Below are 24,912 nucleotides of genomic sequence, written 5' to 3'. Positions count from 1 at the left end.
CATAGAACAGCAAAATGCCTTTCACCTGTATGAAAAGTATGGTCATTGGTGCATGCAGCATCCCGAATTGTGAGAAGGATGTCCAACTGCTGGTTTAGGTCTGACATCCCCCGAGGGGTCCTGGATTGTGAGAGGATGCAGGCTGGACTGAGGGACACCCCCCCGCCCCCCCCCCCACAACATGCACAATTTCATGTACCAGGCCTCTAGTAAAAACATATTTAAAAAAAATTCTTCAAGCTAAGCTGACTTAGTCATGTGGCTAATCCCTGTCTACTTGAATTTGATTTATTGTTTCTCATAATATTCGTTATTGAAAAGACTTCTGATGAGTTTGATTATGAAGTGATTATTTTCAAATTGTCTGTTAGGTATTAGACAGTACCTCTAAATTTTTCTGATGATTGTAAATTTTAATTTCTTCCAATCTTAATATATTAAATCTCAGAGATTCATTTTAAATTCTAACCAAACATATAGTAAAACAAGGAAACATTGGTTATAAAGCGTAGTTAAGGGAGCTCTGCCATAAAATTCTGTTAGAAGTTTATTCAATTCTGATTACAGGACTATTGGTCATAAGATTACATTTTTAGCCTTGCAATTAAAACATTAAGATGATCCAGTTTCCTCCAGTTCCGGAGAGCCTCAGAAAACTGAATGTATATCGTGCTATGTTTTTTTTTTTTTCTTTATAGTATAGGTTTTGTCACAGGAATTGGGTTTTAGAATTGCATTGCTTCATATGTTCCTTGAAAGATAATACTATAGCTGTAACCTTTATCATGTTTTGTACTTTCTCTGTAAGGTCAATTTGATCCTTAACCTTTATTTGCTTAGAAGTCAGTGAGAAGACAGAGGCAGATGCACAAAATAATATTTGTAAATGAAAACTGGCCAAAGGTCAGCAAGCCATACCTGTCTTTCCAGGGTATTCTGTGCTTTTTGACTCTGATTCATCATCCTTGAAACCTAAATAAGCATTGGAATGAAAACAAAATGTCATAAATCAATTAATAAAAAAGCAAAATAATTTTTCGGTGGTTTGATTATGCCACTTCCTGCACAAAACAGTTTGTCACTGAGATGATTATTAATTTACCACATGAGAAACAGGATCAATTCCCTCCAAGTTCACGTGTATCTGTGAAACCATCTGCAACATTACTTAACACATAGGAAAATTTTCTAACCTCTCACAAATATTATTGCATAATGCATGTCAGTTCAAAAAGTACAAATAACTAAAGGGTATAGTTGCTGCAGTTATAATCTTTAATAGCATGTATCTGCAAGGATGTGATCTGGATGTGGTTTGTTATTAACAAAATTAGTTTTGACTGTCTAGCTTTAGGATCCCTGATAAAAATGAACAAACTTCAAAAATGGCCAAGTGTTTTGAGAACAGGATCTCAAATGCCATACACAGCCACCTGCATTCATTATTTTGTCTGTACTACCCCAGTGTCATCAGACTCTTCTAGATGATGCCATTCACTTCTGTGCTAATATGTCTCAGTGATGCATCACTAACACTGAGCACTCTTCTCCTTTTGTCCATGTTCTTAGCTGTAAGATGAATATAATTCAGATCATTTACTTGACTTCCTGGTAAATATTAGTGAAAGGCAAGTTTATATTGCATTGGAATTGAAAACAAATGTCATAAATCAATTAATAAAAAAGTAAAATATTTGCACTCTATTTATTTAAATGGTTGTGTTTTTTTTTTGTTTTGTTTTGTTAAAGATCCAGCTATTTGACACACTGTATGCCATTTATAGCATCTAAGGACCTTGTCTAAAAGACTTTAGGCTAAGAGGAAAAATGATTTATAAGTTATATACTTTGTCGATTCCTCTACTTTGCAAATGTATTGAGTAGCCAAATAAGTGGTTGAATACTGCACATAAATGTCTAGAGACATGTTAGGGGGTCTGGGTCACTATAATAAAATGCATAGTTTAAATCAACTTGATGTTTTTGGATAGATTGACCTTTTAATTATTACAAATTGTTTCTATCTCCACACACATTTTTTGTCTTAAATTCCAATTTTTTATTGTAATAAAATATATACAAAATAAAATTATTTATTTTAACTATTTTCAAGTGCAAAGTTCAGTGGCATTAGCTTCATCCACATTTGGCAGTCGTCACTACTACACATTTTCAAAACTTTTTTATTGCTTCAAACAGGAACTCTGCAGCCATTAAGGAGTAACTCCCTATTCTCCTCTTGCTCTAGTCCCTGATAAACTGCGATCTATTTCTAACTTTGACTATTATAGATATTTCATATAAGTTGAATGATAGAATATTTGTTCTTTTGTGTCTGGTTTCACTTTAGCACATGGTTTAAGTCCCATCTACATTATAACATGTGTCAAGATAACTGTGTTTATATATACCACATTTTGTTTATCCATTCATGGGTTGATAAATACTTGGACTATTTCCATATTTTGGCTATTATGAACAATTCTGCAATAAACATTGGCACACACGTTTCTATTTGTGTCTCTGTTTTCAATTCTTATAGGTACATACCTAAGAGTAGAACTGCTGGGTCACATAGTAATTCTGTGTTTGGCTTTGAAGGACTCACAAAACTGTTTTGTACAATGGCTGCATAGTTTAACATTTTAAATCCATTATGCCAATCTCTGCCTTTTCATTGAGAATTTAGTACATTTACATTTAAAGTAATTATCAATAAAGAAGGACTTACTTCTACTATTTTGCTATTAACTCTTTCATGTGTGTCCTACAATTTTTTTAATTGCTCAAATCTGCTATTGAATCCCTATGGTCAATATTTTAATTTAGTAATTATAATCTTTAGCATCAAATTTCTTTGTTTTTTAAATAATTTTATCTCTCTTTTTTAATGTTATCATCTTGTTCTATATTGTTTCCATGATTTTCTTGAGTTTTTGTCAATGTTTTCCTTTAGATATTTGAGCATATTTAAGACTCTAAAAATATATTTGGTCAATTAAATCTAATTTCTATACTTCGTTAGTGATTGCTTCTGTCAATTTATTTTTTTCCTTCAAATGGAGTAGAGTTTCTAGTTTCTCTGTATGCCTTGTAATTATTATTATTATTATTATTATTATTATTATTATTATTGCTGTTGTGGAAAACTGGACATTTGGGCTTTGTTGTTGTTTGATTTTTAATGCTGTAGTCACAAATTTATTTAATGACTTCCAAACTATTTTTTCAAAGACTGTATTCCATTGTGTGTATTGTCACTGAAGTCTCTATTTCCTCAGCTTGTGTTCAGCTAATGTTTTAAGAGATTTCCCTGAACAACAGTGAAAAAAGAAATCAATAAAACAAGAACAAACAACATGACACACAAAAACATAGAAAACAACAAGCAGAAACAAGCACTCTCTTTAAAACAGACTGTGATCATGTTACCAGTGGAGTCCCCCCTGTGTCCACACTTGTTGCTGGTGGAAGTGGAGCTCTTGGGGTACCACGGGAACAAGAATTTCGTGAGGCCCTCATGGGAGGATGAGCTTTCAAGGAAAGCTTTATTGATTTAAGTGAGTTCACCTCCAAGGTCTCCCTCCATTCCACCATGGAAACAGCCTCATGTTTGTCTTTAGCAGGGCTAAGACCAAAGCCACTTCCCAGAGTCTCACTCCTTAGTAAACACAGTCCAGTCCAGCATCTGAATAACTGAGCTTGTGTCCCCATCACCAGTCCATTGCTTGCGGGGCCATGTGGCTTCTAGGGCCACATGGTGGGCTAATGCAGGTCACAGAGCACATGAGTGCAAGGAAGCCGAAGCGAAGAAAGTGGAACAAGAGAGCAAGAAGTCATTGTCTAAGGGTTATAATTAAGAGCTTAACCAATTGAGCCTTCAAGATTTCGAATGCTTGCATTGGCTCAACCCCTTTGGCCAATTATCTTTTTCCCAGGTAAGACTGACACATTCCCTACATCACCCCAACCTCACTGCTAATGGGGTCCTCTTTGTTGGACCTCTTCCCCCAGTGATCTGCAGGGAATGGACCTATCATTGCCTGGGGAGTGTAAAGTTGAAGCTTCTCAGTGAAGCTGCCCAGATGACGATGCTTATAATGTCTGGCCTCCCCTTTGCTCTCTTTCTATTTTAATATTAGCTAGCTAATCATGATGGTAACAATAAGAGAGTAGGCCATTACATAATGATAATCAGGTCAACCCAACAAAAGAATACAACATTTGTTAATATTTATGCATCCAATGTAGGAGTACCTTAAAATATATAAAGCAAATACTAACAGACATAAGACAGAAACAGCAATACAGTAAGAGTAAGAAACTTTAATACCCTACTAAGATCAATAGATAAGTCATTCAGACAGAAAATCAATAAGCAAACATTACGCTTAAACAAGACATTACATTAGGTGAACTTAACAGATATATGTGGAACATCCCATCCAAAAGCAACAGAATACACATTCTTTTCAAGTACATTTGAATAATATTCCAGGATAAATCACATGTTAGGCCACAAGACAAGTTTTAATGAATTTAAGAAGACTTAAATCATATTAAGTATCTTTTTTCAATTCATAATGGTATGAAATTGAAATCAACTACAAGAAGAAAACTGAAAAATTCAGAAATATACACAGAGTAAACAGCATACTCCTGAACAACCAATGGGTCAAAGAAGAAGTTTTTTTAAAAAAAATACCTTGAGACAAATAAAAATGGAAATATAACATATCGACACATATGGGATGCAGTGAAAGCAGTTCTAAGAGAGAAATTCAGAATAATAAATGCCGACAACAATAAAATAAGAAAAATCTCAAATAAGCAGCATCACTATACAAGCCGTGAAACAACATCAACAACAAAATGAAGCCCAAAGTCAGTAGAAGAATGTATCAGAGAAAAAATAAATGAAATAGAATAAACAGACAGTAAAAAATCAATGAAACGAAAAGCTAGTTCTTTAAAAAAGTAAATAAACCCTCACCAGTTTGGCTCAGTGGATACAGCGTCAGCCTTCAGACTGAAGTGTCCCAGGTTCAATTCCAGTCAAAGGCACATGCCTGGGTTGCGGGCTCGATCCCCAGTAGGGAGCATGCAAGAGGCAGCTGATCAATGATTCTTTCATCATTTATATTTCTCTCTCTCTCCCTCTCCCTTCCTCTCTGAATTCAATAAAAATATATTTAAAAAATATATAAACAAAATTGATAACCTTTAGTTAGACTTACAATGATAAAAAAGATAACTCAAAATCAGAAATGAAAAAGAATAATTTTAAAATTTGTACAATTAATGTGTTCTGGGTAAATAAAGTGTTGCTGCAACCCTGTTTGCTTTAAATTGTGGTTTTCTAGAAAAAATAGCAGAAAGATTTTAGGCTTTAAAATTTCAAATTATGACTCCATATGCCTATTCAATTTAAGCTGACACAATTTAGGGGGGTGGAAATGGAAGGAATGTACCTTGAATATCAAACTGAAAATAAGACAGTACATCAATAAATAAGAACACAAATACTGAATATTTTGAGCTATGGTTATACTAAAAAAATTCCAAAAATGACAGAATCATAGAATGAACAAAGTAACCATACTTGGTAAGAAGTCCTGGCTTTGTAGTTCTGATCTGCTACTTGCTAATAGGGATTCTAATGCAGATATTTAACTTACCTTATCCTTTATTTACTTGCCTATAAAATGAACAGAATAAGTACCTCAGAGATTTGTCAAGATGAATGAATATAACAATTAAAATGAAAACTGTAAAATCTATATTTAAATAACCAATACATTTATTCTTCTTTAACTAAAACTTCCTAAAAATAATTCCCTCATATATTATTTATTTTTATGTTGCAGAATGTAGACTTTCTATAGTTTTAATATTGAAAGTTTAGAATTACATTTTTTATGGCTAACATTTACTGAGAGGCACAGCAGTCCTCATTCAGAATAAGGGTAATAATTTATGAACCCAGGAAAAGCTATCCGTAAGTGCTAGTTAGCTTCATGCCCTGACAACTTAGGAAACTCATGCATTATCTCCTAGTCTCAGCAAACTATCATTTATAATCCCTATCTGTTTGATGTGTTAAAAAGGACCAGTATTTGTGAAATACTTTATTTTCTAAAAATATTTTTATTTATTTGAGAGGAAGAAAGAGGGAAAGAGAAAAACATAAATGATGACAGACAATCACTGAACAGCTGCCTCCTTCATACCTTCTCCTTGGATCCAGCCCACAACCCGGGCAGGTGCCCTTACCAGGAATCGAATCTTGAGCTCCTAATTTATAGGTCTACACTCAACCACTGCACCACACCAGCCAGGCTATTTATTTTTAAAATATGTGGGTTGTTTTTTATTTATTTCAGAGAGAGAAGGGGAGAGGGAGAGAGAGATAGAAACATCCATGAGAGAGAAACATTGATCAGCTGCCACCTGCACGCCTCCTATTGGGGATCAGCCTGCAACCCAGGTATGTGCCTTGACCGGGAATTGAACAAGCAGCCTCCTAGTGCGTGGGATAATGCTCAAACAACTGAACCACACTGGCTGGGCATGTGAAATATTTTGAAATCCCTTAAGTATAAATACCATAGCACAAATATTTTTCCCCAATCCACAGTAAAGGATACAAACAGGCTCTTGAGTTTTAAGTAAAATCTCTGGGTAACCCAGTTCCTTGTGATCATAATGGCTGAGTGGTTAATGTAAATTCCATTCTTGTATTTATTGACTGAGATTTCTATACTGCAAAATGAACAAACAGAGTTGGTATAATAAAGCTAAATTACAAATGACAGAGCTGAAGGTGGTTACCTACAAAGTAATATGAAAAAAATTTCCTTGATAAATTACAGTACAGGTATTTCTTTTTCCTGACCCTGACATCTACAACCAAGATTATCGTATGCAACAATTTTAACCAGTTTTTGGATTTTGATAAGAACTAATAATGCATCCACATGTTCACATGCTACCCACCCCTTTCCCATTTGTAGAAAATTTTGACTCCAGACATTGTTAAAAATAAATGAACACATTACAAACAGATCATAATGTTGAAAATAGGAGAAACATTAAGCTAAAAGAAATTCCTTATTATTTTAACTGAGATTGTGAGAAGGAACTAAAGAATTCTATACAACTGATTGTTGGAAACAAAAACTAATTTCTCTTTAGGAATATTATGCAAATAGAATTATCAAACTTATTTAGGGAAACCTATTTCATTTTATATTTCAAAAAAGAAAACAGAATGCCATATACCTCAATAAGCCAGCAAGCATCAACCTGAACATTGCAAAAGCAAAAAAATGGCTTTATTTCTGAACCCTAACAACTATCTCAATCTCTATTTTGAAAACATCATTGATGATTGCAAATATATGTAGAGAGAAGAGTCCTTAATTATTACTTCATCATAAATTTAATTTCAATAGATTAAAAAGTACACATTCTCACACAAAAACAAGGTTAACAATTAGAATATTCAACCTTCAAGCTGGACATGTATTAAAGAAGTCATATAGTAGGCTCCTGAGAAAATGGCCTCTTGGAACCTTCTGCTAACAACTCTCATCAATGTCCATCAGATAAAAACCATCTTTCCTTTTATACTCTCTTACCCTTTCCAGCCCCCAAGAGGTCAAGAACTAAAGCTGTAAGAGGAAGTAGAGATGTGCAGTAGAAGAAAGAAGAATTTGACTATACCGTCTCTCTGAGTGAAGCCTTCTCAATGTATACCATCTCAGGGTAGGGCAGAGAGGGAATGCTTCAACATTAACTGAAGTTAAAAATTATAAATAATTGGACATTTTAATCACTGGTCAGATAACTTTTATAATCCAAATCTAAAAAAAAACTCAAGGACCATTTTTCACCCCGGCAACGGGAACTGGGTAACCTTAAAAAGGCAGTGGTGGCCTTGGCCAGTGTGGCTCAGTTGGTTGGGCATCAGCCAGTGTGATTCCCTCTCAGGGCACATGCCTGGGTTTCAGGCTCTATACCCAGTAGGCAACAGGCAGGAGGAGGCAGCCGATCCGTGTTTTACTCTCATACAGATGTTTCTCTCTTCCTCTAAAATTCAATTTTAAAACTTCTTTTAAAAAGGCAGTGGTGGAAGTATAAGTTTTATATTTATTTATAATTGTATCTTGCAAGTTATATTTGATGATATAAAAATTGCATCATGTAAAGAGAGAAATCACTGACTGATACTGGTATAAAAAAAGTTTTGACAGTATCTAGTTTAAACTCATCCTTTTAAATGTTAAATTTTAAAAAAGGTAATATTTTAAGAGCTTTTTATAAGTATCTTAATATTTTTCATACAATGTATTTCATTTAATTTTAATAGAAACTCCCTATACTGGTAGATAGAAAACAAAATAATTTTGTAATTTATCCAAGGTCAAGTTGTTGTTAAATGCAGAGTCAAGACTATAACCTGATTTTCTGATTTCAAACACTTATATTTAAATATAACGTTTCCAATATTTTATTACTGCAGAAATAAATTATAGCATATGCCCATTTAGCACTATACTATTTTTAAATCCTCCCTAAGTAAGTTTTTTTTTTAATTGGCATATTCACAAGGATAATGAGAAAACAAATGAATCTTGAGTTAGCTTTCTTTTTTCTAATCCTGAGAATAACCAATTGCTTTGTGCTGAGAGAGAGTCTTATAACACCCAAGAGGGACATGTACAAAATAAGGCACCAATGCCTGATGGGATTTCTGCTGGTTTAGAAGGATCCCTCTAAAGGTAATCAGCATAGGATAATTTTTGGAGGGGCTGGTGTTGCTTTGCTTGGGCTGAATTTAAATCGGAATTCACTACACACACCAGGCTCATATTTCCTCCCACACTTCAAAGCCAGCAAATTTGAGTTCTGAAGAGGTAAATATCTGCTACCACCTCAGCTTTTCACAATTCTTTCTGTTGAAGTAGCAGTTTTTATTTTGAATGTAAGTTTTGTTCTCAGTAACAACTGTTTGTTTTTCTCCTTGCTGCAATCTAGACAAACAGGTACCCAAGAGGAAAAAAAAAAAAAAAGAAAAAGAATCTTTGTATTTCAGTGCCATTGTAGAAAATACTATTCTTTCCCCAGATAATGCAAAAGAAGCCAAACAATACCAGGAAAATAATTGACAGGTTGTACAAAGACCTAAATGAGAACCGGGTTTATTCACTCTGTTGGATTAGTAGCCCTGAGCAAAGTGTAAAGACTGCATTTTGGGAAGTAATCCACCATCAAAGAACGCTAGATTTTAATCCATTTGGATTACATTCACTTCACTCCCGCTGTGCGTCAGGAACAAAGGCCCCTTTGCTTCCGTCCATGTTTCTTGTTGAACAGCACTGAAAAAGCATGGTTAAGTTAGGCCCTACTGTGTCACTGCGCTGAAAGTAGCAAATATCATAAAACAGCATGTGGTTAAAAACAGTTCTTGACAAGATTAGTCACAGCCCAATAACCTCCCATTCTGTATAGGTCTAAGCTGAGTTTTCATTTAAGGTATATGATGACGATTCCCATAGAAAGCATAGAAATCAGACACGTTTGGTTCCAAAGTAAATAAATATCATCAATTGGTTTCGGCGACAATTATGAGTTAGTAGAACTCTTGCAAAAATATGTTTTTATACAAAGACAGAAATAGTGGCCTGGAAATAGGCTGGCATTTCTCAGCTAGACGAGGGAAATTTTATTTTGACACTACTTCCTCAGTACCCAGAAGTATTTCTCAGTTTTCCCCAGACATTTGTAACAAAGACTCTCCTTTTTCACTGAGGCAAATTCAGTCAAAACTGCCAAGTGGATGACATGTCTCTGTGTATTTCTATTTCTCCTTCCTAGGTCTTTGAGTTGACCCAAGCACCCCTTCATTCTTCATCCTTTCACAGGATATATATATATATATATATATATATATATATATACATATAGCATTCCTTCGTCTCTTAGCTATATTTATTTCCTCAATAAGCACAGAGACAAAACAATGCATATGCATCCCTGGCAGGTATAAGGGTTACCCTCCTTAGCTAGTTACTGATGGGAAAGGAAATGAAGAGGGAAGTCAGGAACTGCCCAGCATATTTCACTGGGAAGCAGACACCTGTTGGCTTCACAGGAAGCTACACTTTACACCCCAGAAATGGCAGCAGCATCCCTCCAAGGGGATTAACATCCCTCCCTCCCCCCTCAGGTACTGGATTGTGTGTGTGTAAGAGGGGGAGCAGGGGCAGATAAGGACAGTGGAATAAAGTAACAATGGTGGAGGGGGAGGTGCTTGACAACCTAGAGGCCTGTCATTAAGATCTGGGAAAGGGAACACTGGAAGCATCAGAAGGCCAGGGGAAGTTTGGAAAGTTGATTGGTTAATTTGTAAAGGCCTTTCGTATAAATTCACTTATATGAGGAGACAAGGATCGAGGTTGGGGACAGCCCTCTCTCATGGCTCAGGGGCCCTGGTCCTTCTGTACAGAAATTCTAGAATTGTCCCTGAAAATACTCTGGAAAGGAAAATTCAAAAGGTTTTGTAGGAGTTGGTATATAAAACCAGAAATATAAACTTTATACAGCCAAGAATTATTTAAACTCTTGGTATATAAGACCAGAAATATAAACTTTATACAGCCAAGAATTCTTTCTTGTGCCCAGACAAGGTAAAAAAAAAAAAAAAAAAGGTAATGGAGAAATGTCAGGAAAAATATACTTCTCTGGGTCTCTAAAAATTATCTCTTGAACGATGACCTCTTGGGCCTATTTCAGAAGTGAATGGAATTAAAAAAGACCAAGAGTTTTGTGAAGATCTGAGAGCAGAACAATTTTCAATTGGGCCATGGATTACTAATGTGGTCCAGACATCCCCTGGAGCGAGCTGTGGAGTGGACTTCATGATGACATGCTTCCCAACAGAACAGAGTTGGCCTGAGATAGCTCGTAAATCTCCTAATGGCCTTGCACATGACTGAATTTTAGTGTGCTACTTTGAAGGACATGGGCATTTTTTTGTGAGGGATAAAATCAATTAGTCAGAGGTCCATAGTCCTAATGAGGGAAAGCTGCAGCAAAAGGCGGTGTGGAATATAAAACCAGAGTAATAGGGTCACACACATTTCAGTGGGTACAACTACATCAGATAGCTACTGCTAGGCAACAAATCACTCTCACATTTTAGTGATTGAAGCTCAAGAATGTATTAGTTCTCACAGCTCTGCGGGACTGTGGGTTCTGTGGGTCTAGTCGGCTCTATCTGATCTTGGATAGCATTGCTCATGAATCTGCAATCAGCTGGATACTGGGCTGGAGACTGACTAGGCCATTCTAGGAGGACCTCGGCTAGAATGAGTTTGCTCTCATTCATGTCTCTCTCACATCTCTCAAGTAGGCATGCTCTTATTTTGGTGGCAGGATGGAAGGATGAATGAGAGATGTGCAAGCATATTTCCCAGGCTGTTGCTGCTATTGCATAGGTAAAGTAACTCTCATGAGAGGTGTCTGCATCTTATATGACCATGATGGGAATAAAAGGAGGACATTGATTGGGGACATGAATGCCATTTGTTGACATCAGATAAAGAGGAAGGCTACAAACAGTAGCAAGTAGTTTACCACCGGACAGTGATTTATAGGTAGCACCGTGGCAAAAAGAAATATTACCTAGTGTCTTCATCCTATAATTTAGAGGCTATTTCTAGGTGTGATAGGCACCTCTCACCAACACTAGAGAGGTGTTTCCAGACAGGACGGCCCCCTGAGTCATGGGAAAGGCTGTTCCAAAACTTGATCCTTGTCTTCTCATATAAGTGAATTTATACGAGAGACCTTGACTGCTTTGTAAAAAAAAAAAAACACCAACAACTTATTATAGCAATGGAAGCATGCATCTTTACCAATAAAAGCAAGCAAACCTATACTGTACATTTGGCTTATGGAGCACAGACAGGCTCTCAGCTAATCTGAAGAACAGGCTGAGTGGGGGTCTGAGGCATCATAGACCCTCCTGTCTACAGGTCTTAAAATTCCTCTGTTGAATAATCTGGTACAGAGTCTCAAGCTTCCCTTTTATTTTGTTGTGGCCTTCCCAGAAATCATTAAAAAACACCTGGCAACTTTATCTTGCCAAGCCTTGAGACTGCTGGCTTCTCTGCTTAGGCCCCGAGTAAAACACACCTTTTTTCCTTTCCCTTTACCCTTCCCTTTCTGTACTCTCTCATTAGGGAGGTTTATGTGATAATTTGCTCTGGGGTCCTTGGCTGGGGAAGATAATGGTTTGTTAGTTGCAAACCGGCTACAAATTGCCCACATTTTTTGGTCTTGTTTTAACTTTCCTGCCTCAGTTTCCCTATTTCTCCTGACCTGGAATCCTGTAACATTCTGCACCTGCAAGAAAAACATCTTTGAGGTTTGGGGCTCGGCCCTCGTTATGTCTGTACTTTCTTCTTCTTCCAACCCTTATCCTGCCTGCCTACCCCTGTTTCTAACTCCTCAACTAGGGAGAAGGATATAGAGAAGAGCACACTGAATTAAAGGAGCTTATCCAGAAACTTGAAAATAATGCTTTCCTGAAATTTACTAAGATTTTCCTCATGGGTATAATAAAGTTTCAAGATAAAGATAATTTATAGGGAAACTTATTTTTTGTTTACTTGGATATATGGTCTTAAAAGTCAAAGGAGCATAGGTGTGATTTCATTGTAAAATAAAACATTTTAATGTTTCTATTAATTTTAATTGATCTGTTAGTTTTTTCCACCTTACTTTTGCTAACCAAAGGAGCCATGTGTATATAAATTGAAGAAAAGCTATACTTTTATTTCCTGAAATATTTTATAGTTATTTAATTTCAATATTCAGGGCTACCACCCAATTCAAATCCTTATTATCTTATATTTACACAATTATATCAGTATCCTGTCTCTGTTTTATGTGTCTCTTGGTCAATTTATAGATTCAATTACAAATGAGTTGTAACAAATGAGTTAGCACATATATCGCCATCACACTGACTGGTGATTGGCACATCATAAGGAACTCACACTAGTAGTTGCCACGATACTTAATATTATCTCAATATCAAGCCCAATGCAACCTCATTAATAAACCGGATTTTCATTTTTCTGCTTCCACAACTCTGGTTATTCTTATTTATCTTCATTTCTCACTATATTTTTTTTTGCAAGAAATGCCACATGCACACATAGTAATGTAATTTTTTTCTCTTTCAAGATTCCTGGCTAAAATCCTGTCACTCTTTAAGTTTCTATAAGGCTGCATGAGCCCTATTTTCTCTATGAAATATTTATGGCACAGCGACCACCAGGGAAAGTACTTCCATCTCTACTGACAATGTATGCATTAAATACGTGTAAATCTAATGAGCAGGTGACATATAGGAATGTATTTCTCCTAAATCTTATAAAATATACTTTATCCAGAGCGCTAAAAATATTTCTGCCAGTTAAACTTTTTTCATACAAAAATGATTTCCCATTTCCCTTGAAATATTAGAACTTCTAGCAGGATTAGAACTGCACTTCCAAAGAGCAGAACTTTCTGGTTTGCCATAATCCCCATAATTCCTAACTTTATCAGAGGCTATTTACCAGTGAAATTGTGCTCTTTGTTTTCTACACTAGGGTAGAAATATATATTTATTATGTCTATCATGCGTGAGAAATTTAGGTGTTTTGAAATACAGGAGCAAGCATATTTCTACATGCAAGATCAAATGTTAACACAAGTTCACTAAGAAAGCATCTGCTCTGTTACTGTCATACTTGTTACTCCTGTAGATTTTTTATTTTGCAATCTGTGCCACTCACTAATAACAAATTATCTTACGTTTTAGTTATTCTGTGTATTCTGTGTATATGCTGTATGTCATTTTTAAGATAAATTTTCAGTATAAGGAATCACATTGTAGTGCACAATTTACACTTAATACTTTAATGCTTTACATTTATTTTCATAAATAATTTCACCTTCTTTCTAATTCTATATACACACACATACACAAACACACACAACGAGAAAGAGAAGAAGCATTTGTGGAGGCTATCTTTCAGGGTATGTCGTCAAAGTAGTTTTACAGTGTCCATCACATTTAATGTAGGGGTTAAGCAACTATTATGTTGTCACTGGCTTATAATTATGAATATTGGATTTTTAATCTCTTTCATTGCACCTCTCAATTTCCTCTTAGCTGTGCATAATTTGGATTTGCGTCAATTTTCAGGTCTGGGTGAACTTCTGTTTAATAATGTAGTCTCCTAAGTTCTCATGTTTGTCAATGAGTCCTCTCCCATTCTTTGGCATTATAACTCAGTCTTCCTTGTCAACACCGACCTACATGATGGCCTTGAAAAGAGAGTCAAGATCAAGTAATTTTGTGAAATGTAGTAATGTATATGTTCATTTCAGAGGTCTATTAGAAAATGTTAGTTTCTCCAAAACTCTGAAATGTTGGTTGAAGAACTCCTTTAATTTAGTATAATTCAGTATTTTCAAATGTTTTTGACCTTAGAGCAGTTTTTTCCCCCAGCTATCCAAAATGAAGTCTGGTTCCAATTGATATCTATATCCATATCCATATCCATATCCATATCCATATCTCTATCTCTATCTATCTCTATCTCTATCTCTATCTCTATCTATCTGTGTGTATATGTGTGTGTTTAATATCATTTTAAACCATCTGAACATAGCAAATAACTGTGAAAATGCAATTCACATTTTCAAATAAAGTATTTTAAAAGTATTTTGATTATGCTGATGAAGGAGATTTTCTTAGACTCACTACAAGGCAAAGGGAAGCTTAAAGCTGAGGCAATTATCTTCTTAAAGTGACATAAAAAAAAACACATGAAAACATGAATAAAACCTTAAAGAAAAAAGTTGTCTTTATTCTTTATGATCAAAACTCATTATATAAATTACCTAAATGAAGAGATGAATTGTTTGTCTCTACTTTTATTTAGTCAGTGGAGAACTACCTTTTTGTATTTCTTCATCAATAGAAGCATTACACTTGCATGATATTAAGCAATATTTATAACCTGTCACAGTGGCAAGGGATAATTCTATGGATGCTATCAGTAGAAATTCTAAGATACACTACTTAAACACTGCCTATAGTTTTAAAAATTCTAATGATAAGAGAATTTTGGTCCAGCATGAAAACAACCATCGTCTATTATGAGACACTAGAGGCCTAGTGCATGAAAATCATACACTGGGGGGGGGGGGGTTCCTTCAGCCTGGCCTGTGCCCTCTCACACGCAGTCCAGGAGCCCTCAGGGGATGTTGGGTATCCTTAGCGCTGCCATGGAGGCAGGAGAGGCTCCCACCACTGCTTCTGCGCGCCAGCTGTGAGTGCACTGACCACCAGGTGGCCCCCTAGTGATCAGTGCATGTCATAGCACCAGTCGTTTCGCCACTCGGTCAATTTGCATATTAGCCTTTTATTATATAGGATGTTAAAAAAACACGTTTCTTATTTCCTAATTTAATCTAAAACCTATCCAAAAACCTATTTCTGTGACCCAATAAGACTGAATATTCTTGGGATATCACTAGGAAGATTTTATCAAATTAAAATTTTTGTGTGTTTTAAGATCCTGATAAGCCCAAGAAAAAACAATAAGAACATCTCTCTCTCTCTCTCTCCCTTCCTCTCCCCATCATTTTATCGCTCAATTTTTTAAAAAAAAAATTTAAATTTCCATTTAATTCCTTAGAAAATCAAATTTAAATGTAAAGCTGAGCCACAACGATGAATTCCAGTGTGCTTAATATATTTACTTTCTTCTTATTTGGTTCCTATAACTTAACTTATCCTGCATTTATTTTAAATCACCATTTTAAAATGTTTTATTTTAAACTTACCACTCATATTTTGTAAAACATGACAAAATTAACATGTAGACTTATTTTTTATTCCACCAAATAATGATAAATAATCTATATATATATATAAAAGCCTAAGCGACCATTACGACCGGACAACTGGCCAGTAGCTATGACATGCACTGACCACCAGGGGACAGATGCTCAATGCAGGAGCTGCCCCTAGTGGTCAGTGCACACCCAAGGCCACTCTCCCACGGTCCCTCCCCTCAGCCAGCTGGCCCCAATCAGCCCCTATCACTGGCCAGGCTAAGGGACACCACCTGTGCATGAATTCATGCACCGGGCCTCTAGTAGTAGGAATAAAAGTTTGTTTGTGGTCATGCCAGGACATGTATGTATATACATGTTCTTCCACCTATCAAAAATTTTTAAATTCTCTTAAATTCCTGGTTTGAATCTGGCTTTATCCAAATCATCCTTCTCAAGGTAAAGATATATTAAGCTTTGGCTGCAGTTTCAACTACATGTGTATAATAAACTTATTTTTATCCACACTTAAAATGTTAAAAAAGCAGTGTTTTCATATTTCTCAACAATCTTTTTATTATAGTATACTGAAGGCTACTAATAATTCTTCCTCTCCAATAATACAATCCTTTGTTTTGAAATTCAATGAAGTTATACATTTGAATGGCAGTAGCTATTTTTATTTATTAAAAGGTAAAATATTTGCAAACTTTAATAATTCAATCTGAGTAACACATTTTTCAAGCATTTCAAAATAATCTGGACATTCTAACATCTTAAAATATTGAAACAGAGAATCCTTGAACCACATAGTACAGTTTCTTATAATTTTATTCCTTCATTTTATTTGAAGTTTATACTTCAATAGTATATTTGACTCAGAAATGTGAGTATATATCATTTTCATTCAAAGCTCAACTTTATTGATTTAACTGAGACCTTAACAGTGCTCTTTCCTATGAGAAATGCTCCTATCATATTGATGAATTTGAGAGATGCAAAATCAAGCCAAGGGAATAAGATATATATTTTTGCAACTTATTAAACTAGCAAGAGGTCAAATATATTTATTGCTCCATAAACCTTTTAAAAATGCATTTATTTTTATAATCTAAAGCTTAAAAGTATAGTTTAAAATATTTACAATAGTGATAATAAAGTTTTTTTTTATGTTAATGTCTTCAGAGTATCTGTAATCCTTCTCAGTGTTCAGTAGTAAGTTGTTTTTTGGACATAATTAGTATTGTGCTTAGACTGGACAGGAACTACTAATCTCTTTAAACCAGTAGGATTCACCGATGTACAGTTATATTTGAGATGATTTTTTAAAAATGTATTTTTTTGCCAAAACCGGTTTGGCTCAATGGAGAGAGCGTCGGTCTGCGGACTGAAAGGTCCCAGGTTCGATTCCGGTCAAGGGCATGTACATTGGCTGCGGGCACATCCCTGGTAGGGGGTGTGCAGGAGGCAGCTGGTCGATGATTCTCTCTCATCGATGTTTCTAGCTCTCTATCCCTCTCCCTTCCTCTCTGTAAAAAATCAATAAAATATATAAAAAAAAAAAATGTATTTTTATTGATTTCAGAGAGGAAGGGAGAGGGAGGGATAGATAGAAACATCAATGATGAGAGAGAATCAATGATTGGTTGCCTCTTGCATGCCCCCTACTGAGGATCAAGTCCACAACCCAGGCATGTGCCCTTGACGGGAATCAAACCCAGGACCCTTCAGTTCGCAGGCCGACGCTCTATCCACTGAGCCAAACCAGCTAGGGCTGAGATGATTTTTAGGTAAAATTTAAATTATTTAGTCTAAATATACTATGTATAGTATGAAACAGCAGCTCATTACAAATGGCCATCTTTCTTTTTCATAAAATGTATCTTTGTTGAATGCCTGCTATGGGCAATATTGCATTTTATATTATAAAACTGGTGCTACTACTAAGATTAAAGAGTTTAGTTCTATAACATTAAGGAATTTACAATTAAGAAGGCAATTTAAACCAAAAAATAGCAATCTGGTTACACAAATAGATGGTATGCTAGAAATTCAATTTTAAGAAAACAGTATATGTTTTCACTGTGAGAGTCAGGGCAACCTGTACCAAGATGATATGGGCCTGTTTTTTGTTGTTGTTATTGTTGTGTGTTTTTTAAATAAACCTGCAATCGTTAGAGATAAAGGTATTTATTCACAGAGAAAGGTAAAGTGCAAGTTGTGTGGTGGCAAAAACAGCATGTGCAAGTAGAAAAATAATAGTGTTTTGAATGAACTGAATCATGTGACTTTGCCATTGGACGTAGGATAAGAAAATAATGAGGATGCAAGGTGGCTATAACAAAACCTGGAAAGACTGCAAATGTCAGGCTAAAAAACACAAATTTTATTTGAGGAGCTTTTGAAGGTTTTTGAACAAGAAGATGACACGATACTAATTGAATTATAGGGAACTTGCTATAATGGTTGCCTGCATTACTCATTGCAGTGGTGAGCTCCAGAAAGCAATCTCTGTTCAGGTGAGAGATGTCAAGGAACTAAACTAGAAAAGAGGCTGTGAAATCAAACAGAATTTTTATTTGGAAATGAAGCCACAAAGTGATCTGTAGTTTATAATATGATAAAGCTAAACCCTCCCCCCCCCCCGTGTACATTAGAATAACCACAGAGAAATGCCATCTCTTCAGTCCATATAAAAATAAAAAACACTGTTATTTACCCTTCTTTATAAAGCATGTGTACTAGTATACTGAAAACATTATCTAATCTAAAGGATGGTTGCAGAAACATCATTTGTTTTTTCCCATTGATCCAGCTGCCCTATTTCCATCAGGACTCTCAGTACCAGGGAACACAATGTGATTCAGAGTTAGTGACTAATCTTAACTCTGGGCCACTGGGGAATGTCACAAAATAATAAGAAATGTGGGATGGGCCATATCTGCTTCTGCCATTATGTGAAGTATTACCAGACTAGAGGCCCAGTGCATGAAATTCATGCATGGAGGGGGGTGGGGATAATGTATCCCTCAGCCCAGCCTGAACCCTCTCCAATCTGGGATCCCTCTCAGAATCCAGGACTGCTGGCTCCCAACTGCTCATCTGCCTGTCCGCCTGCCTGCCTGCCAGCCTGATCAGCCCCTAACCACTCCCCTGCCAGCCTGATGGACGCCTAACTGCTCCCCTGCCAGCCCGATTACCCCTAACTGTCCTCCCTTGCAGGCCTGGTTGCCCCCAACTGCCCTCCCCTTGCTGGCCTGGTCACCCCTAACTGCTCTCCCTTGCCAGCCTGGTCGCCCCCAACTGCCCTCCCCTGCAGACCTGATCGCCCCCAATTGCCCTCCCTTGCAGGCCTGGTCCCTACCAACTGCCCTCCCCTGCTGGCCATCTTGTGGCGGCCATCTTGTGTCCACATGGGGGTGGCTATCTTTGTCCACATGGGGGAGGCCATCTTGTGTGTCAGAGTGATGGTCAATTTGCATATTACCTCTTTATTAGATAGGATTACTATATAGGATTATATAGGATTAGTAGCTACTGTTTGTTTTTGTCCCCTCAAAATGCATATGTTGAAATCCTAACCCCTAAGACAGTATTTGGAGGTGAGATCTTTGGAAGTTGCTTAGGTCATGAGGTCAGAGCCCTCATAAATGGAATTAGTGAGAAAGAGATCACACAGATCCCTCATCTTTTCACCATGTGAGGAAACGACAGAAGTGTCTAATCCAAAAGAAGGCCCTCACCTGATCGTGGTGGCCACCTGATCATGGACTTCCAGCCTCAGAACTTTGAGCAATAAACGTGTACTGCATAAAATATAGTTTTATTCCTGTTTAATATTGGAGAACAATAATATTCTTGGAAATAGTTTTAGTCATTGGATTGACTTATTTGAACTTTGTGGAGGAAAAACAAAAGTAAAAACAATATTACAATTCAAGACAAATTATGTACCAGACACTGAGTTAAACTTTACACAAGTGATCCCACTTAACCTGCAAGACTATTTAATTTCCCATGAACTATCATTACACCCATGTTATAGTTAAATATATTGAAACATATAAAAATGGAATTATTCCTACAAATTATAATGCAGGTAAATGGGCAGGCGACTCAGGACCCCAGACCTTTCTCAGGCTGCATTTCCAGGCTCTCAGGCACTCCTCGACAGTACACTTTCTAATACTTGATTACTTCCATACAAAGACCTAACCATCACTATGCTATTCATTGCAATAGTCGCATTGCTCTTACTATATATTTCATCCTATGAAAATGGTAAATATTCCTTGTACCTTTTACTTGTGATAGCCCATTGTCAAAAGAATTCTGAAATGTTAGCAGTCCTTCTGCTTAAAGATACACAGGGTTTTAATGATGAAGACATTGATGGAGATAAAGGTCAAATTAACACTTACTAATCAGTTAATGCATGCTAGGATCTGTCCTATATGGGTCCTAATCCAATAAAAAACAGTTTTAAAACCCAGAAGAAGGTTGTGTACTATGAAAGTTGTTTTTTTTAATTGAATGGGACACATTCCTTCACCAAATTTGCCTACGTAATTTCAACTTATTATTCAAGTTTCAGCTGAGAAGTCCCTGCTTCTAGTAGATTTTCCAGTGCTCTATGTTTATGCCTGCCAGGAATGCCAATGTACTACTCCTATGTATTCTCTTACACTCTGTCATAACCACAGTCTGTATTTTCATTGCCTCAAGACTATGCACTCCTATAGGGAGGAATTCCTTCACCATTGTACCTTTACTTCTCAAATAGTTTTGCAAATTGAATTAAAAAATATTTATTTATTTATTTATTTATTTATTTATTTCAGAAAGGGAGAGGGAGAGAAAGATTGAAACATCAATGATGAGAGAGAATAATTGATCGGCTGCCTCCTGCACACCCCCTACTGGGGATTGAGCCCACAACCCAGGCATGTGCCCTTGACCAGAATCAAACCCAGGACCCTTCAGTCTGCAGGCTGACACTCTATCCACTGAGCCAAACTAGCTAGGGCTCCATTGATTTTTAGAGAGTAGAAGGGAATGAGAGAGACACAGAGAGAGAAACATTGATGTGAGAGAGACACATCAACTGACTGCCTCCCGCATGCTCCTGGACCAGGGCTGAGGATCGAGCCTGCAACTGAGGGACATGCCCTTCACTGGAATCAAACCAGGGACCCTTCAGTCTGTGGGCTGATGCTCTATCACTGAGCCAAACTGGCTAGGGCAAGGATATAATTTTGAGTACATTTAATTTTCCAGATATTTTTCTCACTTTGTTTTGGAAGTATTTTTGTATTTTATATCAATTAACTTCACCCTCTTTGGCTTTTCTTAGAAAGAATACTTTCTTAAGGGATGTATGTGACTCAGCTATTCTTCACAATTACCAAGCCACTAACTTACTTTATCAAGCACAGTGTAGAATTGTTGAACTTTTAATCTTCTCTAAAAGTTCTGAGCCTCTTTATTCACATTAATAAATAACATGATCTCACTCATGTGGAATCTAAAAACAAAATAAACTGATACACAAGATAGATCCAGAAACACAGAAACATGGAATAGACTGTGGAATCTCAGAGGAAAGGTGGCGGTGGGTGGATGCATGAGAAGTGATCAACCAAATAACTTGTATGCTTATCTATTATATATATAAAAAGCCAGTGAACAGAACACTGTAACGACTGGTCACTATGATGCCCACTGTAGCAAGAAAACTGGCCCAATCAGGAGGTGGGGCCAACCGGCCAACCCCCTGCAGTCCCTCCTTCTGCCTGGCCACACCCCAGATTGGCCCTCCAACCCCAATCAGGGGCAGGGCCGGCCAGCTAACCACCCATGGCCCCTCCTCCAGGCCGCTGGCCCCCGATTGGCCCCCCAATCCATTCAGGGGTGGGGCTGGCTGGCCCACCACCCACAGCCCCTCCCCCCAGCTGGCCTGGCCCTGACTGGGCCCCAAGTGGGGCAGGCCAGACAGCCAACCTCCCACCGTCTCCTCCTCCCAACAGCCTGGCCCCGAGCTGTGCCAGCTGGACCCTACCCATGCATGAATTCATGCACTGTGCCTCTAGTATATAATAACCCATGGACATAGACAATAGTGTGATAAAGGCCTGGGCAGGGGTTGGGGACATGCTAGAGGTGTCAATGGGGGAAAAAAGGAGACATATATAATACTTTCAACAATAAAGATTTTTTCAAAAAACTAAATATCTTTCCTCATTTTTTCTATTAATGTATTTAATTGCAATAAGTGATTTTTAATGATAAATCAATATTGCAAAACTAGTTTGGAAGTGCTTGCTATTTTGTATAATGTATTAGAGATTTAGAGGAAAACTGATGCTAATTTCAACTTTAATGTTGGTAAAAGATGTCAGGAAAGATTAAGATGACAAAGATTTCTCTGTGGGAAGTTTTGTTAGTAAGAGAATTATTATTTTAATTGATGCAAAAATAAAAATTAATGTAATGATGTTTAAATATGTTTTTTTCTAGTAAGTTTTTATTTTCAAGAAAATCTTCCATTCCACTTAAATGGTTAAAGATAATAACATAAATATATTCATGATATTTTCTTATTATATGTATTTCTTAATGTCTATATAGGAAGTTTAGTGAGGTTTCTCTTTCCATTCCTTATAATGATATTGTATGGATTTGTTAGAATGAACTACCCTTGACCTCTCCTGTCTAGACATGTTGTCTGAAATATATTGTTATGAGCTTTTCCCTTTGGCTTCAGGCAGAGAACTGGCACCCACAGAAGCAAGATAAGATGCACTCCCTCTGCCTGACCAGCTCGTGCACCCACACCTTGACTGAGTAAGAAGAGAACATAACCACTCCATCGCTGCTGATACAGACACACTGGTCTTAGCATGCTGTGAGAGAATGCAATAAAATTTCTTAAACTCAAAAAAATTTTTTTTCTTAAACTCTCACAATGTCTCTTGGCCTGATTCCTGTAGGCATGGGCCTAACAATATTCTCTCTTCTTGATCAGTTACCAGTATACAAGAGTTTAATCAAGTTTATTGATCTTTAAAAATAACCAATTTTAGACTTCATTGATTTCTCAATTTTGTATTTTTATTTTTGCTTTCTTCCCTATCTTTATTATTTCCTTTCTTTTCAAGGATTTGATTTATAGGGCCTTTTCGTTTCATGAGATGAATGTGGAGGTCATTCAGTTTCACCTTTTGATGTATGACTTTGGAGCTATATCAATTTAGCAGCATTTTGGATATTTTGGTATTTTGCAACTTTATTATCATTTTAACTGAAAATATTTTCTAGTTTTCATAGCATGCTTTTCTTTTATCTATGTTGTGTTTAGATTGTATTCCTCATTTAATTTCCAAACACTGGAAATCATTTTTTTTCAAGCCAAATTCCACTGTGGTAATATACAGTATATTAAATTAACTAAATCTCCTATAGTTGGTGGGGGTTGCCTTAACACATGGTCCATTTTAGTAAATATTTCATATTTACCTAACAAATGTCTCCTTTTGTAAATGTTTGAGTGTAGTTTTATACAAGACTAGAGGTCCGATGCACGAAAATTCGTGCAAGAGTAGGCCTTCCTTCCCCTGGCTGCTGGCACCGGCTTCCCTCGGGCACCCCTCCGGCACCTGGGACCTGGGCTTCCCTCCTCCGGCCACCAGCAGGCACCTGGGTCCTGGGCTGCTTTCCTTGGGCCCTGGCTTCATCAGGAAGGATGTCCAGAATGTCATCCAGAAGGACATCTGATCTAATTAGCATATTACCCTTTTATTAGATAAGCAGGTCAAGATTTTTAATTTTGTTGTTTACACTGTCCATGTCTTTATTGTATAAAATATTATAGAAACTTTAGTTGTTAATGTCCGTTAGTGATGGCTCACCATGAAGCAGTTCAGGACAGAACTAAATTCCAGTTTTAGTGAGTGTCTGATTACTTCTGTTCCTGTACCTCTGTATATTCTACTTGGAATTTTCAAATGATAGCTTAGTACAATGTGTCCTTTTTCAATGTAGAGCTTCAAGGCTACTTTTCTCTCAGTGAAACTTTCTTGAATTACAGTTTTTAGTTTAGTTTGGTCTCTTTCATAATTTTCCTTCCTAGTGTCTATTGTTGCCTGTATCTTAGATCTTCTTTGTCTTTTATTTAAAGCTATTTTTTAGTGGAATTTTCAAGACTTTCTTCATTTTGTTTTCCATTTTTTTGTATTTTATGTCTTTCCATGTTATATTGCTCTTAAAATTGTATCTATGGAATTTTATTTCTCTGGTATTACTTCAATGTAGTCTTCATTTTGAAAATCCATTTTTTCTTTTTTGTTAACTCCATTCTGTCAGTTCTCTTCAAGTGATACTTTTTATTCAATATTTCATTGCAGTGATTTGGAACTAATTTAAACACTGGAATCCCAAATTCTACTGTGTTTTTTTTAATGCTGTTATCATTTAAAAAATGGTATATGTTAATGTTATGATCTGTTTTATATGCATGTATTTCTGTTAAGCCTTCAATATCTAATCAGAAATATAATTATTTTCATTTCCATTTTCCTTATAATAACTTTGGGTGAGTGAAAACAACAACAACATAAAAGGTTTTGTATTGTGTCTTTTGTTTTGTTTTTTAAACATAGGAATGATGCCCAATCCTATGGAAGGTGGTAGGGTAGTATATGTCTATAAATATTATATGCATACATGTAAAATAATCTGTAATCCCTAGCACATATTTGGCCAGTGTATCTTCTATTGAAGTCTAGTGGTTTATTTAGAGACAGATTCTGTTCTTGACATTTTTTCCTAAGCTTTCTTAACATTTTACTTTTTGCCTCCACTTTGTACTTTGAACCTCTAATCCAAATAAGAATTCATTCTCAAATGTTTTATCTGTTTACCTAAAACAAATTGATCCATAAATTAACTTTCAATATATCTACCTCAGACAGTGCACCAATATTATATGTCCACAATTTATCACAAAAT

Source organism: Eptesicus fuscus, chromosome 17 (genome assembly GCF_027574615.1).
Source record: "Eptesicus fuscus isolate TK198812 chromosome 17, DD_ASM_mEF_20220401, whole genome shotgun sequence".
In the NCBI taxonomy this organism is placed as follows: domain Eukaryota; kingdom Metazoa; phylum Chordata; class Mammalia; order Chiroptera; family Vespertilionidae; genus Eptesicus; species Eptesicus fuscus.
This window is presented reverse-complemented; position numbering follows the sequence as displayed.